The following is a 20,123-nucleotide window of genomic DNA, read 5'->3' as shown; positions in this document are numbered from 1 at the left end:
ATTTGTATCCTTTATTAGATGTGCATGTGGTTTGGTTATTTGCGTTTTGGTTGAAAGTACACTGAGAGAGGACTTTTTTTATTAGTGATCTTAATAGTATTTTTTTTAATCTAATTGAATACAATCTATTTGTGTATGATTGTCAGTCCAAAAAGGGAGAGAGGAAAGAGGAGAACATGAGGAGAAAGTACAAGATCAGGAAGAACCAGGTAAGGAAACAGACAGGGAGTACTAACAGGCAAAGCAGAAACTGTTAAACTGGCGAATAAAAAAAAAAACAACAACTAATTTTACTCATACAATCTGGAAGTTGTGTTCTCCCTATATTAAAGCTGCTATACAGAATCTGCAAAACAAACTGGGTTGTCAGCCCTGGACTGCATTACCATATTGAGCTTCAGTCAGGGGAAGTCGGGTTGCCAAAACCTTTTTGAAGCTCAAGAGTGAAGCTGGTGCCATTCCAGATATGTTAACATTGTACAATCTTCTGGATAATCAGATCTTCCCCACACTGAAAACTGTTATTCAGGTTGCCCTAACAAACCCAGTTAGCAGCTGTAGCTGTGAAAGGTCTTTTAGTGTCTTGAGTCAGCTCCATACCTGGCTGAGAAGGACCATGGGTCAAAGCAGACTCCAGCACCTGGCTGTGATGTCAGTTGAGAAAGAGATGCTTGAGAGACTTGACCACCAAAATGTGACAGATTTACCAACCTCAAGGTGAGGCGACATAGGTTAAAAGAAAAGAAAAAATCTGCAGAGCCATAGTAGTATCTGCAGTAAAGATCTTTTCATATATTGTATACATTGTACCATAGGCCAAGGTCTCTCAATTTTCTAATTTTTTAATAATATTTTGTACATTTCAAGGACTCTTCTATTTTTGGAGTGTATTTTTTATGTATCTATTTTATATTATACATACACGTTAAAAGTGAATCTCTGTCCAAAAAATGCACTGTTTACTTTTTACTCACTATGAGATTCATTCATTATTCTCTCGCAGTAATTAAGGTTAGGATATGTTTTTTTTTATTCTAATCCATTCTTCTTTTGCAGCATTTAAATAACCTTTATCAGATTTTATGGTTTTGTTACAGACTTTTCAAAAAAGTGTTTTGCTTTTCTTTCACAAATGTGGGATTAAATTGTGTTAAAATGTACAAAACAGTGATGTCATGTTTTGTGACGAGGACCCAGGCACAGAGAGACTTGATGAATTTAAGAATCTTATAATTTAATAAAGAAATTTGCAGACTTGCACAGAGAGGGTAAAATTATGATGACTGATAATGGAGATGAAGTCAGCAGACGATGAGGACAGGGAGGAACAGGGGTTTAAATGCACCAAGGAGACAGTCAGAGAGAACTCGTGACAACTGGAGACATTTAAGGAGGGACTGACAGAGACAGGGAAGACGTCTCATTATGACGAGTAAAGTTTACCTTGCCTGGATGGGCAGCTCTCTGGGTGCTCAGCACCCCCAAAGCTCTGATCCTAGAATCGCCCCTGGTGTCCGTTGTGCGTGGGAAGAAAACTTCTTTTTACAGCGAAAAAAACCCTAAACAAGCACCGAGTAGCTACCACGTAATGGGAAATTCACAGAGAAACTGCCGTATCCTTCCACTGACCGCTGCGGCACACCTGCACCAGGGTAAACCTCCGCCTACCCCACTCCTGCTTTACAGGTGAAAATAGAGCAACAGGACCGCTAGTCTTTGACTTTATTTATTTTCTGCTGTGTTTTACTTGCATCTATTTGAAAGACTGAGTGTAAACACAAAAAATATTTTATTTTATGTGCTGGAATGTGCAGAAAATAAGTTTAAATGTTAAATAAATTTCTTCAAGTCAGAGAATGTTGCATATAATAAAATTTTTACTTGATGCATAAAGTTAAAAGATTAAAACTAATAAAACAAGTTTAAAAAAAGAGACGTTTCCATTTGATTACATTTTGTATGATGATTATGCAGAAAAAGTAGAATTGGGCTGAAAGATCTATCACTTTATCACCTATTCAGGTTGTAAATCGTGTTTTTAAAAGTAACTAAGTAACTAAGTAATTAATTACTTTTGAAAATAAGTAATCAGTAAAGTAACAGGATTACTTTTTAGGGGAAATAATCAGTAATTAGCTACTGATTACTTTTTTTCAAGTAACTTGACCAACACTGGGTGAGACTTACAGTGAGGGGCATGACTACTCTGACTTATGTGGAAACAAGGAGCTGTGACAGAAAACTCCTAATTATGATTAGGTAACAGACTAAAAAAATACCAGTCACCAAAGCTGAGGCCTTACCACAGGTGACAACATTTGTCACACAGTTCGATTAAAAAGAGGGAAAACTTGGTGGTACTGTCAAGGTTCTTGAGTAGGTTGTGGAATTGTGTATATTTGCTGGTCCGTGGTGCTCGTGTCCCTCGTTTCCAGGCTTGTGTGTATAGGTGTTTGTGTGTGCGTGTTCCGGAGGACCGGTTTACAGTAACCGTCAGGCCTGTCAATCCTGTGTCCCGGGTGTGTCCCATTGGGAGGCTGGCCACACCTGACGAGGATGATCTCACACACCTGCAGCTGATCAAGATATTCGGGGGAGCTACTTAGCAGTGTGGCTCCGTTTCCTCAGCAACTGTTTGTAGTGAGTGTGAGTCTGCCGCATTGTTAAAGTACTTATGCTTTCAATCATTTCTCTACAAATGAGAGTAAAAATTTTGCATCAGCAACCTAAAATGAATGAAGGGATTTCCTTTTTGCTGCATCTATTTAGACTGTCTACACCTGCAGAGAGGCTAACAGGTTACGCAACATGTTAAGTTCATATCCTTACAAAGAACAGGGAACGAGTGTGTGCACTCCACCACGAACAACAATAAAGACATAGATCCAACATAAACCATCCTGCTAGCTCAGGTTTACTGTTAACTTAAAGATATGGAGATTTCACATTGACTCAGGATTCAGACTGAAATGTGGTATCATGTGATGCAAAGTGCAGCATAAATAAAATGTCTCTCCAAATAATTTAGCTGCCAAACAGAAAAACAAAGGGTATAAGAACAAAGAAGAAAAACTAATCCCAGACTATAAAGGAGCAGCGTCACTGAAAGGCTATCATGCTCAAACAAGCTCAGCTCAGCCTAATGGACATTTGTTGTGACTGAAAACATGAAATTACTCGAGTGAGGCCAAAAAGGCTCAGTGCAAAATTAGAGTGAGGGACTTCCTGTTGACAGAAAGAAATGTTGAGTTTAGTCAGGGCGTTCTGATCGGCACCATACATACGCTTTATTTGACACTGGTGTTGCTTTCTATCTCACAAACGCCGTCTGAGGAATTACTGAGGGCACGTTTCAGTTACTGTTGATATTGCTCCGCACTCCTGATAAGGAGCTGTGCATTGTGCCTGCTACAATTTAATGTCCTTATAGCTTAACCAATCAACATCCAAAGTTTCACTAGCCACACCCAGGCCTGGTTACTGCCTGACCTTAAACAGAAATACATCACTTAAATAAAACCTGTCTGATAAAGTGAAGCAGGCTAAAATAGCTCAGAAAGAAACAAATCATGCCGCTATCCAAAGAAACAGCCGAGAAACAAAGTCATTCAAATCTATGCAAAAATGGGGCGATTGTGGCTCAAGAGTTGGCAGTTCGTCTTGTAATCGGAAGGTTGCCGGTTCGAGCCCCGGCTCAGACAGTCTCGGTTGTTGTGTCCTTGGACACTTCACCTGTTGCCTACTGGTGGTGGTCAGAGGGCCTGGTGGCGCCAGTGTCCGGCAGCCTCGCCTCTGTCAGTGCGCCCCAGGGTGGCCGTGGCTACAATGTAGCTGCCATCACCAGTGAATGTGTGGATGACTGGATGTGTAAAGTGCTTTGGGGTCCTTAGGGACTAGAAAAGCGCTATACAAATACAGGCCATTTACCAAAATAATTAAGAAAGGGGGCAAATACTCAAAACAGTGTTTCACTGAGAGATACTAACTTTCAGATTAGGGCTGATAGATGTAATTTTTAGTTTTATGGATCTTCTGTTTCTTTCAGTTTGTATAAGCAGAAAAACAAACTTTGGTTGTGAAATTAACACATTTTAAAGGCAGAAACAGGAATCGTGTTTCAGACATTCACACCTGTCAGACCGCCTCACATCACCTGGTGTGTGTGATTATTCTGGTGTTTTTGAGACTCTTCCCTCAGGTTTTAGCTTCTGGTCAGGTTTCTGACAGGAGCAACTTGGTGACTCACAGCTTACCTTACACCACAGAGGTGTCTTCTACATGTCTGTGTGTGAGCGGGCATCTAACAAGCCAACGCAGCTGCAGCACTGTAGCAACTTCTGAGAAAAAGCCCTGCAATTATCCAGAGTGTTCAAATACAAAACTGAGCTCACAGTTTAAAGTGTTTATCCTCCAGAATAGAGAAGGACGCAGATCCTGGATGTCCGTTTTCCCATGCCATCACCGAACCCCCCCCCCCCCCCCAAGAAGGAGCCTGTCACAACAATTGCTTTTGTCCAACATTCCTGAAAACAGCAATTATTCTTTAAAAAGCACTGGCTGCCTGAGATAGGGTGGATCATTTAAATGAGCTGGACTGCGAGGCTGCGAAAGCGCTGCCCACACACCTGTGACAACCATTTGAAGCGTGATGGGTGTGAGTGAGGTAAGAATGCCCAGCAACACTTTACGTCCTTTAGGGCTTTAAAAATAAATAATTTAGTGTGACCTTGGCAGCAGCAGCAGCCAGAGCTGCACATGCTGCAGTACGTGGTTACTGCCTGTGCACATGACAGAATCTGACATGCAGTCTGCGAATGCTTGTGAAATTTGACCATTTCATATATTGACTGTGTGTTATAATGCTCACAAATGCATTCATGCAGTGCTTTTATCTAACATCCACACTCTGTCTCACACACACACTGATAGATGCATCAGGGGCAACTTGGGGTCCAGTTTCTTGCCCAAGGTTACTTTGACACATGGACTATAAAAGCCAGGGTTCGATTCACCGACCTTCTGATTGACTTAACCGTGCACTCTACCACCTAAGCGGTATTGAAAATGGCTGCTTCACCAATAGAACAAAACAAAACCAAATGATGCACTCATCGTGTATTGTGCACCTTGAAGTTTCCTGTACTAGTCTGGAAGAGTAACACTACGTTAAACAAAAATCAAACCGAGTTTGTCCCTCGAAGAGGACCATCATCTGTTGTTTGGAAATAATTTGGACTGAGCACAAGTGAACAAATCATATGCAGAGTGGTCTAGAGCAACACAACTGATTTATTCAGCTGCCTGGAAAGCCACCACAGGCTGCAGTATAATTACTGCATGAAAGCAAATAAAAACAATGTAAGGTAACTAATGTGAATGTTACAACATCAACTCAGGCTTATATAAAGATGAGCCTGTACAGCTGGTTTTACAATCCATCCAGCTCACTAAGACACGCTGAAATCACCAAGCAGTCAGATTTGTTTTGGCCAAAGACATCTGTCCATTAAACACAGTGAGGAACACGCTTCAGGAAAATGGTCAACGTACAGCTGTCATACAGCTGTTGAGTGCTTTGATATGGGCTTTAGTCACATCCATAATGCGGGCACAGTCAACAGAGTGAAAGACTTTACATTGAGCTTCTAATAGATGCACGTAGGTCAGGTGAATACATACCTTGTTTGCCTACATAGATGTTTAAAATAATTCAATTCAATTTCATTTATGTGGTGCCATTTCACAACAACATTTGTGTCGAGGCAGCTTTTACTGAAAGGCAAAGGGCCTACAATAATACAGAGAACGCTCCAACCATCAGATGACACTCTGCATTTGGCGACTGTGGGAAGGAAAAACTCCTTTTTAACAGGAAGTAACCTCTGGAAGGACCAGGCTCAGAGAGGGCCAGCTTTCCAATGCGACCAACAGGAATGGAACAGAATCTAAAGGTGAAAACAATTCCCTGTTTTTGATGCAGTTCTTCTAATTATATTTTTACACTTTTCTTCTAAAAGATAAAACTGAATTTAGGTGAATCAGTGTCATCAGTTTTATGTGATGCAACAATGTATACAGGGTGGGCCATTTATATGGATACACCGTAATAAAATGGGAATGGTTGGTGATATTAAAGTCCTGTTTGTGGCACATTAGTATATGTGAGGGGGCAAACTCCTCAAGATGGGTGGTGACCATGGTGACCATTTAGAAGTTGGCCATCTTGGATACAACTTTTGTTTTTTCAATAGGAAGAGGGCCATGTGACACATCAAACTTATTGGTAATGTCACAAGAAAAACAATGGTGATACAACAAAAGTTGTATCCAAGATGGCCGACTTCTAAATGGTCACCATGGTCACCACCCATCTTGAGGAGTTTGCCCCCTCACATATACTAATGTGCCACAAACAGGACTTTAATATCACCAACCATTCCCATGTTATTACGGTGTATCCATATAAATGGCCCACCCTGTACATTACCATCAATGTCACCCCAACATGGATGTGAAACCAGTGTTAAGTGGAATAAAAACATTTTTGTCACTGAACCCATTGAATAATCTTGACAAATGTTTATCATCTCAAAATTAATAAAAAATAATTAAGATAATCATTTTGGCAATAATCGTGCAGCACTAGTTCAGCCCTTTTAACCAGTAAAATATGGTTCTGCACAGTGACAGTGCAAAATATGAAGACATATCCATTTTCCCCCTAATTTCTCATTCCTTGGAGTCTGTTATCAGTTAAATGAAAGTTATGAGTTAATGTTTTTGATTGCTGTAGGACAAGTATGCTTTAGTCAGCCAGGCGAGGCCACCATAGCTTGGATTATGCATAATAAGAAAACAGAATTCAGTTGACTGCTACATGCAAACTGCTACAGTTTGTCCACATATTGGAACATTGTAACACTTTATAAAATGTGAACATGATTTATAGAAGATCGTATTTAAAGGTCCCACCAGCAGCCCAGCATTCATGCGAAGCCACTTGCAATATGATGCACATTTGTGGTAAGGACGTCAGGCAGTTCTGCTAGTTTATGATTACAAATGCACTATTAAAGACTGACAAATGATTTATGAGAACAGCGAGTAAACATAACTTTTTGTACGTCTCATGGAAAACAAAGAAACAAAGTGGTTACACGAATGAAATACAGCCTTTGTAATAATGCAGACACAGTAAAGACAAATGGAGTCTCAGGTGACGGACACGGTGGATATATTTGCACAAAAGATTCTGGCTTGCTGGAGCATTTAATCTTTTAATGTTTCATCACATTAGTTGCGAGAGAGGCCTGGTGCTGTGTGACAGGCAAGCGATCTTCCATTTGGTGTGTTTGACCAAATGTTTGCGTGTGTTTGTTCATCTCAGAGCTGGTGCCATGGCTATTGTTGAATACGATAAGGTCTATCTTCACATTATCATGGCTGAGTGGGCCTAGAGCTCTGTAATTAGGAACTCAATAATAAGCTGCTTATGTAAATATTACTATTGTGCCTCAGCTGCAAATATGATGATGATTTCCAAATTATACAAACCTCTCTGTGTGGCAAAGTGTTACTTTAAAAAACCCACAACCACGTGACGCATGTGATAATGTCATCTGAAACGGGAAGCTGTCATGAGGCTGACAAAGACTAACAGAATACAAAAAGCAGGAGCAAATGTTGTGTTTGGTCTGTTGGATTAATCCTGGAGCGATGGGACAAATCAGTGTTAAACACTTGAATACTAGAAAGAAAGTGACTGTTTATGCAACGTCACTTTATTCACATCCAAGCTGCTGTCTTGCATGCAGACAGGTGAGCCTTCACATCCCGTTCAGACCCCTCTGAGCCACTGCTGCTACACTTGCAATTCATTTTTGCTTGACACATATGCAGTTAACAAATACAAAAATAAGCATGTTTGCCAGGTAAGCTAGAAACTGCTAATGGGATTTTTTGAACTACTAGCTAGCCAGATAGCCAGTTAACATTCAAATTGTAACCTGATAATCTATTTTACAACAAAGAACCCTGCAAAAAGCTACGATGTGTCTATGACCAACGTTCCCGTTCATGTGTCTAAGCGAACACACAAACTCCCTGAGTGATCCCGTGGACCACTGTGAGCGACAGCAGACATGTACACTGTGGTCACGCCAGCATCTAATCCATCCAAGTTACATGGTTTATTAAAATAATCAAATTACAGCATTTACATTTCTGTTAGACTACTTTTAATTAACTGCTTTAGCCCACTTACAATGAAAATGTAAAACAAAAATGTAGTCATTGACCTGTGTAGTATGTTAACACTATTGGAAGTAAAAATAACTTGAACTCCAACAACTTTCTTTCTTTTTTAAATAAAGCTCTGACTTGTATTATGAGTCTGTGGTCTGGGAGAGAGTCTGTAACTCTCTATCTGCAAAATACAGTAAATAATGACCAATGTTGGGCAATTAATTATATAGTTACTTCTTCAAAAAAGTAACTGAGTTATGCAAACAACAAAGTTTTTTGCAGCCGTTTACCTAAAAATGCAGCCAAGGCGTTTTTTAAATAAACATTTCAAACTATTTATAGAACAATCAGCTGTTCTGCATCAAACATGCCACACAAATTATTTGTGCCAGAAAATAGTTTCTGTCCACTATGAGATGAAGGAGAACAACAGCCTGATACCTGCAGGCCTGACAACAGGAGATGTATCACTGCTGTAACACCTGTAACATTCAGCAGTCGCCTCATTGTTCTGACACACACAACAAAACTATTGACTACACTACACACTAACTACACACTAACTGCACACTAACTACACAAGATTTGCGCTAAACGTGGCAAATCTCTCACATCTCAAAACACGCCGTCACTCCTAAAACTTCCCTCTTCCTAAACAACTAAATGTGATGTTGCCTTATCATTTTTTGATTGGTCAACATGGTACATTTTTCGACCAATAGGAAAGGGTGGGATTCTTTGGTGTCGTTTTTGCTCACAGGCTTTCGAGCGTTTTCCTTATAAAACGCAGTTTTTACCATTTCTTTCCGCAGTAAATATAAACAACGATAGTATTCAGGAAGAAAAACAAACATTGCAGATATTTTTATCATAACTCTGGTTTTACGCGGCCGATGAACACAATTTAAAAACTGGTATAAAGTTCCGTCTGTCCTGCTCACATCTCCAATGGTTATACACGTTGCCATTAACGTCAGCCACGCCGCTTTGCCAGCTATAACACCGGTGTCGGCACATAAGGACGCTGTCATAGCCTGTCAACGACGTTGATTAACTGCGTATATACGAATGTGAATCGCATCATTGGCTGGACTATGGGATAAGGTGGCATCATTCTAATCCCATACGGGAGCAGCCAGTCACTCACTGACTAACACTGCAAAACAGGATTGTTAAAGTATTCATTTTCATTTCAATTCAGGTTGGATTTTTATTTTTTTTTTTGTGCGCAACACAGATTTTCTGTGCGCAGACACAGTGCCAGCAGTGCGCAATTGCGCACACGCGCAGCTTGGAGGGAACATTGTCTATGGCTACATATTTATGTTCACCAGACACTTTATTAAGCACCCCTGGCTACCTCTTGCTCAGAAGCTAAGGTCATCTGCTAATCGGAAGGTTGGTGGTCCCATCCCTGGTTGCTCCAGTCTGCATGCCAAATCTTTTGGCAAGAGGAAAAAAGTGTTTGTGTAAATGGGGGAATGAGGCAAGTTGTGTAACCAAAATGTCTCAAAGAGATGAAATATCTTCATGCACCTAAAAAGGAGTCCCGTTGCCTTTAACTCAACCACTTAGGATTATAATGACCTGGATGGCTTAGCAACAAGTTCAAAGATTCACTTTTGGTTGTGTTTTTGCTTGCAGCTCTGTGTTCAGTATATTTTGGTTCTGAGTGGCTTTTTAAGGTTACCCATAATGGCAGCTAATATCCACACAGCACTAAGGCAGCAAGCTAATGGTAACGTTGGCGTAACTAAAACACACATTTTGCCTCTGCACCTTTACTGAGGTGATTTGATAACTGCAGACACTACTTTGCTATTTTGATATAATCAAAGCCTGTCAAACATGCCCGGCCAGCTTATAGTTGCTGTCCAGAATAAGGGGAGATCAGTTATTGCCAAACGAAACATTTGCCAACTGTATGTCACTAAATGCAGTTGCAGAAAAATGAAACTGAATTAAAGTCGAAGCTATTTGATGCCTGCGAAGACTTTAAACTATTTAATAATGACTTCACATTCTTAGCGTGCTCAGGATGCAACACTTAAGCAGACGTAAAAACTTCTCACCAAAATGTTACAGTCAGTTATTTTCGTGATGCCATAGCAGCAACGCTGCAGACTTAACTCTGCATGATTCAACAACGTGTGACAATGAAGTGGAAAAGAGAAGCTGGTCTGCACACACGTACACACACATCAGATGCACAATTACACCTGCAGGCCCTTATGGGCAAACACTGCAGTGTGTACAGTGTTTGTAGATGGATCTCTGTAAATTGGGGTGAGGGGTCCTTATTACATCACAGCTATCACTGTGTCAGGTTACATGTGTGTACTAATGCATGAAGCTGATCACAGAGAAGAGACCTTGAGGGGAGAGGTGGGAGTAGGCAGGGATTTCAGATGTGCTCGGATGTTATTTTTGTAGCAGCTACAGTTATTGTGCAGACGTACAACTTTAAGAAAAATGCTTCCTCATATCAGTACCTGTTGTACTTAGAGCATGTTATGTAATAGCAGCTTTTATTATGTGTAAACAATCTCTAAGTCTGACCTTGTGTTTGCACCAGACAAAGCGTCAAACCGAAACTGGCAACTTATGTGGCAAATGACAGCTACTGAATGAGATATTCAGCGAGGTAATGAGGATTTCTAAAGAAAAAAGAAAAGAGAAATGCAAGTATGCTTTCCCTGAACCCCTGATCGGTGCTATGAAGTCTGTTCGCCTTTAATAAACATTGTGAGTGGATGTTGCTGCAGCAGAGCTACTTACTTACAGAAGAGCAGAGGTCATCTACACACACACAGAGGATGGATGGATGGATAGATGGAGTGAGAGGCGAGGTGAGGAGGGGATTTGAGCAGCCTCCTGCCTCCTGTCTCTCAGGTTTCTCCTCGCCTTCCCAGGTGTCACTCACAGTCTTAAACAGAGATAAATCCACAGGATGTAGGCAGCTCTACCACAGTGATGGACAGATGACTTGGCAGGGTAAAGAAACTGACCAACCTGTCCACCAGTCCTTCTGACAGCTCACCCTTCCACCCTCCCTTCCGTCCTCCACGCAAAGCGTCGCTTCACTGGCCAGATAACAGGAAGGACTAAATAAAGACACAAATACAGTGGAGACAGCTCAGGAGAGGAGAAACTGCTGCTGAGGAGGGCTTTTTAATCAGCCTGCAACTCCTCCCCCACCAATCTCTGACTTTGGCCCTCCCTCGTTGGTATGGCGACTGCCAATTACCACTCGGGAAAACACGAGCCTCTGCCTCTCAGCCCTCCCCCTCCTCCCCCAGAGCCAGCCTGTGGTGTTGACAGGGCGCACACACTAGCGTGGCGACATCTATGAAAGCATGCGTGTGTGTTTCTGTGTGTGAAAGAATGCATATAACAGTGCATATTTATGTGTAAATCTGAACATGCACAGTATCCTTGTTTCTATGTGCTGCACATAAAGTGTCTGTGTGCGTGACTCCAACTCTTTAAGGAATAAAATGAAACACTGACCGCCACAGTGAGGGGATTTTGTCAATCTGTCATGCTGTGGGGAAGTTTTGCTTTGGGTCTACTTGTTCCCTTGGAGGAAAGTTTCAGGATGTTCCCCTAAATGCTCACCTGTAATCGAACATTTTTATAATAATTGGTAATAAAACACAAGATCTCACAGAATGGCTGATGAGCACAAAAAGTTATGTGTGCAGGGCACAGATTTTACTTTTTTGTTTGCCTCATGTCTTCATTTTTTAAATACTGCTTAGTGGTTAATTAGCGAGCATGGCAAACAAGTCAGCATCTTCCATGCAAACTATGGGCAAATGAAGCAATTAGCTACGGGCCAAAGAGTTCTAATTTCACCTAGCAACAGTCTTTGCCCTTCAATCTCAGGCCTGAGACTGCGCTTATCTGGACAGAGATCTCAGATGTTGTTCCTGGCATCTGCTGGAGCCACTTGCCCAGTTTAGGGGTCAAAGAGCTCATGTCTTCCTCTCCTTAAAACAACTTAGAGTTGTTTTAAGACTCCTAGAGTTCTGTCCTTTTAGAATTACAGGCCTACTTCCAAACTGCCGTTTATTTCAAACTGCCATCGCTCATTGAGTCCACTTTACTGAAAATTACTAATATTTTTATGCACTTAGACAAAGGTGAATTTTTCATTTCAGTTTTTCAGCAACCTTTTTCTTATTAATGGTTTATAGAACTGTTTTCACATCACTGGCACAGTGATGTTCTCAAATGGGTTTCATCATAATTATTTTCAATTTTTCTGTTAAGCCCAGCAGCCTCAAAACAACCTCAAAAGCCTCTCCATTTCTATTAAGAATTGGATGTCCCCATATTTCCTCCATCTCAACCCTGGGATAACTCGGCTTCTTGTGTTTGACCCTGACAGCTTCTCTAAGGAGGCCGGTCATTATATCGGCCCCCTTTAAAACAAAACCACGGTATCATCTTTGACCATGATGTCTTTTATCCTGTCTTTCTTCTCTCTCCCCAACCGGTCGCGCCCCTCCCCGAGCCTGATTCGGCTGGAGGTTTCTTCCTGTTAAAAGGGAGTTTTTCCTTCCTACTGTCGCAAAAGTGCTTGCTCATAGGGCATCATGTGAGTGTTGGGTTTTTATGTATTATTGTAGGGTCTAACTTACAATATAAAATGCCTTGAGATGACTGTTGTTGTGATTTGGCGCTGTACAAATAAAATTGAATTGAATCGATCTGAAGTTTGAATCTTACAAGTTTATCCAGTCTTGCAAAAATTAAACTTTTACTGTCATTCAATAATTTGGGACTTTCAGTATGCACTTGGATTCTCTCCTGCTGTGATTATTGTAACTATTGTGTTACGTGTATCTCTGTCTTCCTTAGCCTGACTTCACTTGGTTGAGAATGCAGCAGGTAGGCTGCTAACAAGAGCTAGAAGGCAGGCGCACAACACTCCCATTCTTTCTTCACTTTACTGGCTTCCAGTGAAATTCAGCATCCACTTTAAAATTCTATCATTAATTCATAAAGCTCTACATAGCCAGGCTCCAGCTACCATGGAAGAGCTACAGAGACATTATCATACTATGTTTTCTTGACTAGAGGTGCAGGTTGGACTTGGGAGAAGAGTTCAGCATGCTTATTTACAGTAATTAAAGGTGGAAGATTCAAGGTTAGCTTAGCCTGGGTTCCCACAAACACATGCACAGAATAAACCTCTCTCAGGAAGCTCTCTCTTGGTAACTCACTCAGTTTCCACTTCCAGGTTTTCTGCACAGAGGAGACCAGAAGGTTAGACAAAGTCACAGAGCAAAAATAAAGCAACAGGCAGGCAAGGAGGCACCATCACTAACTCGGTCCCAAAAAATGATCAGCCATCAGCTGAAGGTCTTCCTTCCTATTAAGTAGAAGACTCAGGTAATAACCAACAGGTGAATTTGTTAGTTCCAGGTTTGCAGATTCTGAGGGTGGGAAACCAGAGTAGGACCCACCCCTGAAACACAGCGTGTGGCTAGCACACATACTGACACCAACATGCAGATAGACAGGGAGAACGAGAGATCGTGCAATAAAGAGAAGAGAAAAGATAGAAAAGAGTGAGGCAGCATAGGAAGACTTGAAGACCATGACACATCTGGTAGGTCTGGTCCATGTTATGACACTTAATCAAAGACTGTGAATAGAAGAAACTATTAAATGACCCCAGAAACTCATCGGGAAAGTGTTTACTGCAGTCAAAGATAAAGGAAGCAGAACATTTTGCAAACAGAGGAGTCGCTCCCTGCTGGCCATTAGAAATAATACAATTAAAAGCCACACAACCACGCCCATCGTTTCTATACAGAAGTTATATTACTCAGGCTAAATCAAACAAATGTCCATTCATAATCCAACTGTGGCTACACTGAGTTTAATTCAGTTTGACACTATCACAGTGATTCAGAAGACAACTCTTTTCCCACTGGGAATCAAACCCCAGTGTTGGGGAGTAACAGAATACATGTACCGCCGTTACGTATTTAAAATACAAAATATGAGTAACTGTATTCCGTTACAGTTACCGTTTAAAAAGGTGGTATTTAGAATACAGTTACTTTGTTGAAATAAATGGATTACACGGCGGTACTTTCCTGTTTCATATTGTGGCGGGTCAGGACTGTTTGGGTTTTGTTTGACAGCTACGTTCTGTTGTTCCAGGCGGCAGCGTTACGGTTGCCATGGTTACAGGGTGACGCTCTCTCTCTGCGTGTTTCCTGGGTGAGAGAGGCCTTTTTGTTGTTGTTGTGCTAAGCTAATAGGCAGAATGCTACAGGTATAGCTCTAAAGAATGTAGCATCATGGGCAGTGTAGTCCGTGCTGCAGGGAGAATGGACTGCCATACACGTTATGTGTCTGTGAGCGAGGGAGGGAGAAAAAGGAAAAGTACGAGCTGTCATCGAGCAGAAACGGGAGCTGGAAGCATGTAAATATAATAATAACCACTGCAGCCAAGAAGAGAGCCTGACGAGCCCAGTTGTAAGTAAGCTATTAAGACTCGACTGTACACCGTGTTCGTGTTTTCCTCCAAAAACAATAAGTTCTGTTGGAGCAGCCTTTCAACACCTCTCTCTGTCTCTCGCTAGCAAAGTTGACCCAGACAACAAAGTAAAGCTAGTTTTCAGCTACGAGCGTATTAGCCAGAGGTCCCTTTACTACGGTTCGGAGCCGCGGACCTTCAGTAACAGTAATAAATCACAGCAATAGTACATTCATGTAGTTGTAAACAGCATGATAATATATTAAGTAATCCAAAGTATTCAGAATACGTTACTGTCATTGAGTAACGTAACGGAATATGTTACAGAATACATTTTGGGGCATGTATTCTGTAATCTGTAATGGAATACATTTTAAAAGTAACCTTCCAAACACTGTCTAACCCTAACCCTACGATTCTTCTCCTCCTTTTTCTTCTGATCTCTCATTCTCTGTTGTGAATGTACAAATTTAGTAACGCCCCTTCCCCTCTAGGTAACATTGAAGTCATTCTGGCAGTGGTGACTCGACTGCTATCACATTCCATTTGTAGACATTTCAGATAGATCGTGTTATGTAAAGAGCAGCTGTGGCTGGTCACTGTGTTGTGTGTTTAACACCGTGGTGATTAATAAGAGCAGTAACATTAAAATATAACCTGCTGTGCAGGAGTAGTTATTCAAGCCCGACTGGGGTTTTACTCAACAATGAGTTTACGTACAGAAGAGTTGTGAGTTGTTTCTTTCCATGCAGTCTGATCATAAACTGTGTTTAAAAGATGGAAAAAAAACTGCTACATTTTAATTAGGCCATTTTTGATGACGCTTCATTGAACAGTAGATTCATCTCTCAGGTTCTTCCTCCTGAATGTTTCATAGGTCAGATTTAAGTGGCTTAAGAAAAAAGTAAGGAAAAACACATTCCTCAAAAGGAGGATAAAACAGATCTACATCATTACTGAGACGTTGTTGGCTCATGAGTATGTATCCAAGTCACCACTTGCCCTTCATGAACCCTCACTAACCACTGGGTGGCGTCATGGCGCTCACATCCATCTTTTATACACAGTTTCAGACAGTGACATTTTAGGATAATTAAGATCATTTTTGGCCACAGTGAATATTTAAGGACTCAATTGGATAACTACACAGGTAATGAAACTAATATTTCACAAAGAAGTCAGTCCATTCAAATTTATGTAGAACTTTTGCATTAGTCACCTCTTATCTTGTACAGTGGTCCCTCGTTTATTGCGGGAGTTACGTTCCAAAAGTAACCCACGATATTTTTTACAATTATTATAGATGTCTTAAGGCTGTAAAACGCGTCACTACACAATTTATGCACTTTTCTCAGACAGGCATGAACATTTTCACACTTTTCTCTCTTGTTTAAATGCTCTCAAAGTACAAGTCTTTGTAGAAAAATAAGTCCAGTATCATAGAATGAAACCAAAGGCACCACATTTTGTTTGTTGGGGAGAAAACTTACAAACATACAGTACAGCACTTCAGAGTCACACTGCTAGCGATAGAAGATTTATGTAAATGTGACAATCTGAACGCATTCTGTACTGCACAGGAGACACAGCACGAGATTGATTGACAATGGTCTACAGCCAATCAGAACACAATGCGCTGTACGAAAGGCATGCAAAATTGCACCCAAAAAAATCTGCGAAACAGCGAGACCGCGAAAGGTGAACCGCGTTATGGCGAGGGACCACTGTACCCTTCAGATTCCAGCAATTGAGTTACCTAATCCCCCTTGATTGTTCACCATTGGCAGTGTTGGGGAGTAACGGAATACATGTACCGCCGTTACGTATTTAAAATACAAAATATGAGTAACTGTATTCCGTTACAGTTACCGTTTAAAAAGGTGGTATTTAGAATACAGTTACTTTGTTGAAATAAATGGATTACACGGCGGTACTTTCCTGTTTCATATTGTGGCGGGTCAGGACTGTTTGGGTTTTGTTTGACAGCTACGTTCTGTTGTTCCAGGTGGCAATGTTACGGTTGCCATGGTTACAGGGTGACACTCTCTCTCTGCGTTTTTCCTGGGTGAGAGAGCGCCTTATTGTTGTTGTGCTAAGCTAATAGGCAGAATGCTACCGGTATAGCTCTAAAGAATGTAGCATCATGGGCAGTGTAGTCCATGCTGCAGGGAGAATGGACTGCCATACACGTTATGTGTCTGTGAGCGAGGGAGGGAGAAAAAGGAAAAGTACGAGGTGTCATGGAGCAAAAACGGGAGCTGGAAGCATGTAAATATAATAATAACCACTGCAGCCAAGAAGAGTGCCTGACGAGCCCAGTTGTAAGTAAGCTATTAAGACTCGACTGTACACCGTGTTCGTGTTTTCCTCCAAAAACAATAAGTTCCTTTGGAGCAGCCTTTCAACGCCTCTCTCTGTCTCTCGCTAGCAAACTTGACCCAGACAACAAAGTAAAGCTAGTTTTCGGCTACGAGCCCGACACAGACCCCGCCGTATTAGCCAGAGGTCCCTTTACTACGGTTCGGAGCCGCGGACCTTCAGTAACAGTAATAAATCACAGCAATAGTACATTCATGTAGTTGTAAACAGCATGATAATATATTAAGTAATCCAAAGTATTCAGAATACGTTACTCTCATTGAGTAACGTAACGGAATACGTTACAGAATACATTTTGGGGCATGTATTCTGTAATCTGTAATGGAATACATTTTAAAAGTAACCTTCCCAACACTGACCATTGGTTGGAAAACAAGTCCTTTTTTAACACTTCATGGAAATATTGTGCTGTTAATGCTTTTTTAGATTTCATTTTTAGAGTTTGTTAGTTTAATTGAGTACTTTTTGTGTTTAAGTGTACACCTACCACTGCTTTGATGTACATTTAACAGACTTAAGTTCTAATGTTAATGCAAAGCTTGACAAATAAAGGTGGAAATGACATACCTAGCTCAAAACCTCTCATATTTTCTGCAAGACAGCAAGCTGATAAAGAAAAAGTCTCTGAGTGACTGTAAGGTCATATTCTGCGACTCTCCATAGTCCAAACTCTACAGTTTACTGGTTTATTGCAAAGCTGCAATCTTGGCAGTAAACCAGTTTAAACACATCTTGTTACAGCTTTAAACACAATTAGTAGGTTGTAAAAAGGGAATCATTATCACCATTGATGTAATTACCTGTTGATTTTGAATGTATATCTCCAGTATCTTGGATTAGAGTAATTTGAGGTAAAGTATTGCCACATTATGCTAGTATATTTTGAGCGGCTCCCATTGGTAAAGAAGTGCAGCTGAGGTCAAGCATGATGAGGATTGTCTGCGTCAGTGATGGGTATTCACATGCTGACAGCCTCAGAGCCTTGCACATGTACAAGCTATATTGAGTAAGGTCAGACTTTCCAAAAAGAAGCTTGTCAGATGTTGCGGGACCAGCTGGAGAGTCTTTTAAAAGAACTTTGTAGCACATGGTGAAAACGATGTTAGAGGTGAAAGTTCAGCTGCGTTTTTCTGGAATGAATCCTGAAGGTGGAAAAGAAAAAACAATGAACTACTGAACTCTCCACAGCAGATTAATTACCCTGTTACAGAATTAAAATAAATCCCTTTAGAGTTCTTTGCTGCTGCCTTGCACTGAGTTTTCACAGTTTGTTCTCTCTTTGTTTAATCTGCCTTTATTGCAATGAAATTATAATGATTACACTGATGCCCAGTCACATATTTATGTATTCTATGTGCACTTTAAATTCATATAATGTAGATGTTTTTTTGTTTATTTCTTATTGTTTTACAATTTGGACAGAAAAAATGAGAAACAGAAAAAAAATCTGTGATGAGGACACAGACTTCATTTCTTATTTGTCCAATAATTGTATGGTTTTGATCTATTTGACGGATGTTTGCACTAGTTTATTTTTTGTTGTGTGAATAACTTCGGCGGGGTGTGGCTTGTGGCTCAGCTGCAGGGAGGTGTGGAGCAGTGTGTTCAGGGTGTGGTGTCAGGGGAGGCTGACTCACACACCTGACCTCCATCATCGAATCGTGTCTCCCTAAAGGATGTTGCCGGGACTGGAGGGGAGAGCGGTGTAGCAGCTGGAAAGCTGCTCAGAAAGAAAGTGCCTAATCGTATACACAATAAAGCACATAGCAATGTGCAATGCTGTGTGTGTGTCCTCATTTGTCTCACAGTGACATTTTTGTGATCTTTGCATGTAACCTGCCAAGGGACTGCAAATGCCAATTAGCTTTAAGCTAACTCTGGTATAATTCATCAAATGGCAAGATTTCTGTTTATATTGTACATCATCCCTTTTCAAATAATCCATCCATTCGCTTCCGCTTATCCTTTTCAGGGTCGCGGGGGGCGCTGGAGCCTATCCCAGCTGTCATAGGGCGAGAGGCGGGGTACACCCTGGACAGGTCGCCAGTCTGTCGCAGGGCCAACACACAGGGACAGACAACCATTCGCGCTCACATTCATTCGCACATTCACACCTAATGGCAATTTGGATTAATCAATTAACCTATCCCCACAAGCTGCATGTCTTTGGACGGTGGGAGGAAGCCGGAGTACCCGGAGAGAACCCACGCAAACACGGGGAGAACATGCAAACTCCACACTCTTGGCATACAGCTTGATGTCATCCATGTAGAGGAGGTGGCTGACGATTGCTCTGTTTCTTAGTTTGTATCCGTCATGTCTTGTGAATGAGCTGACTGAGGAGGTTGAGGCCTATGCATCAGGCATTGGGGGACAAAGCATCTGCTTGGTAGATCCTGCACTTGATATTGACTTGTGCTGCGGCCTTTAAGTTGGCCTCTAGTGTTGTACGCCACATCCCCATTGAATTCCTGATGAAGACTCTCAAGGTCCAGTTGATCTTGTACAATTATAGACATTCTAGGATCCAGTTGTGGGGCACTGACTCATAGGCCTTCTTGTAATCAATCCAGGCACTGCATAGGTTGGTCGGCCTGGTCTTGCAGTCTCAGGTGACTGCTCCGTCTACCAGTAGCTGGTGTTTCGCTCCTCTGGTTTTCTTGCCATTTCCTTTCTGTGCCCCGCTCATGCATTGAGCCATGTGGCTATTCATCTTAGCCAGAGGATGTACTTCCTGAGGCAGCTGAAGAAATTCAACCTGCCAAAATGGACGATGATGCAATTCTACACTGCAGTCATCGAGTCCATCCTCACCTCCTCCATCACCGTGTGGCACGCTGGAGCCACTATCAGGGACAAACAGAGACTGCAGCGTGTTGTGCGCTCTGCTGAGAAGGTGATTGGCTGCAGACTCCCATCTCTGCAGGACCTGTACACCTCCAGGACACTGGGGCGTGCAGCTCGGATCACAGCTGACCCTTCTCACCCTGGACACAGTCTG

General features: G+C 41.5%; 1 protein-coding gene and 1 long non-coding RNA gene across 8 annotated transcripts in view; both read right to left on the bottom strand.

The window, feature by feature from the left end:
- The window catches only part of cdk18 (cyclin dependent kinase 18), a 637,630-nt gene extending 626,229 nt beyond the window's left edge, over positions 1-11,401 (bottom strand). The window contains exons 1-2 of one of the 7 annotated variants that reach the window (XM_085160688.1): positions 11,023-11,401; positions 10,804-10,901 (exon numbers count right to left, since the gene is read on the bottom strand). The gene's annotated coding sequence lies outside the window, so the exon portion shown is untranslated. Of the gene's footprint in view, positions 1-10,803 lie in introns of all 7 variants that reach the window. The other 6 variants (XM_085160690.1, XM_085160687.1, XM_085160686.1 and 3 more) reach the window with 6 other exon arrangements.
- LOC146519166 (uncharacterized) overlaps positions 1-20,123 on the bottom strand; it is a 246,573-nt gene that overhangs the window by 124,842 nt on the left and 101,608 nt on the right. The gene's annotated exons all lie outside the window — the stretch shown is intronic.

This window comes from Neolamprologus multifasciatus, chromosome 5, assembly GCF_963576455.1.
Source record: "Neolamprologus multifasciatus chromosome 5, fNeoMul1.2, whole genome shotgun sequence".
NCBI lineage: Eukaryota > Metazoa > Chordata > Actinopteri > Cichliformes > Cichlidae > Neolamprologus > Neolamprologus multifasciatus.
This window is presented reverse-complemented; position numbering and strand designations above follow the sequence as displayed.